The sequence below is a fragment of the Morone saxatilis genome, unplaced genomic scaffold (assembly GCF_004916995.1).
Source record: "Morone saxatilis isolate NCDOM2014 unplaced genomic scaffold, NCSU_SB_2.0 Contig4, whole genome shotgun sequence".
NCBI lineage: Eukaryota > Metazoa > Chordata > Actinopteri > Moronidae > Morone > Morone saxatilis.
In genome coordinates this window covers 4,150,824-4,151,565 of record NW_023339984.1, presented here as the reverse complement: position 1 = coordinate 4,151,565, position 742 = coordinate 4,150,824, and the positions used below count along the sequence as shown (strand labels likewise).

At 37.2% G+C, this 742-nt stretch overlaps 1 pseudogene; it reads right to left on the bottom strand.

The window, feature by feature from the left end:
- LOC118338414 overlaps positions 1-510 on the bottom strand; it is a 12,180-nt pseudogene extending 11,670 nt beyond the window's left edge.
- Positions 511-742: the final 232 nt, after the last annotated feature.

Genomic DNA, 742 nt, shown 5'->3' with positions numbered 1-742 from the left:
TAATGCTCTCGGAAATGTCTAATGTGTATAAAAAGCAACTTATGCAGTAGTAAGTAGCTGAGTCTGAAATGTGCAAATCTGAGATTGTCAAGTGATTTTTACCATTTTCAGTGTCCAGTATGAAACGTGGATTGTTCTTGAATTCAGCATAAAAAGTGCCATTTTTATCATACATGTAGAAGGTAGAAATGAGCATTGGCTTCTGTCCCAGAGGTTGTTTGTACCAGTAAAGTCTTGCTGCAATATCGCCTTCATAGAAACATCGCAAAGACACATTGTCTCCAACACTTGCTGATACAAAACCACTCTCTTCATAACCAGACGATGTCAGAGCAGTCGTCTGAGCTGAAGGGAAATAAACAGGAATGTAGAGTTAATGTAATGTAATAAATATCAAAAACATTTGTATGAGATCATATACTCTAACATATAAAAGTTACAAAAATGCAACTTACCCATTTTGTCCAAAAACAGACAAGTGAGACAGAAAGCAAACACTGAAGATGCCATCGTGTTCAAACTGCTGTGTAAAAAGAAAAGAATACTGACGGTTTCTCTACTTTTTAGAGACAGGACTATGTTTGATTGGCCAATCTGTAGTGACACTCGACTGTGTGCCCTACTTACGAGACATCACATGTTCACTGACACAGTCTTGGTTTTTGCAAAAAAACTCACATGGTGAGAGATAAAGGAAGTTCTTAACCTCTCCACATCTCGGCATTACATTTAAAATCAGTGT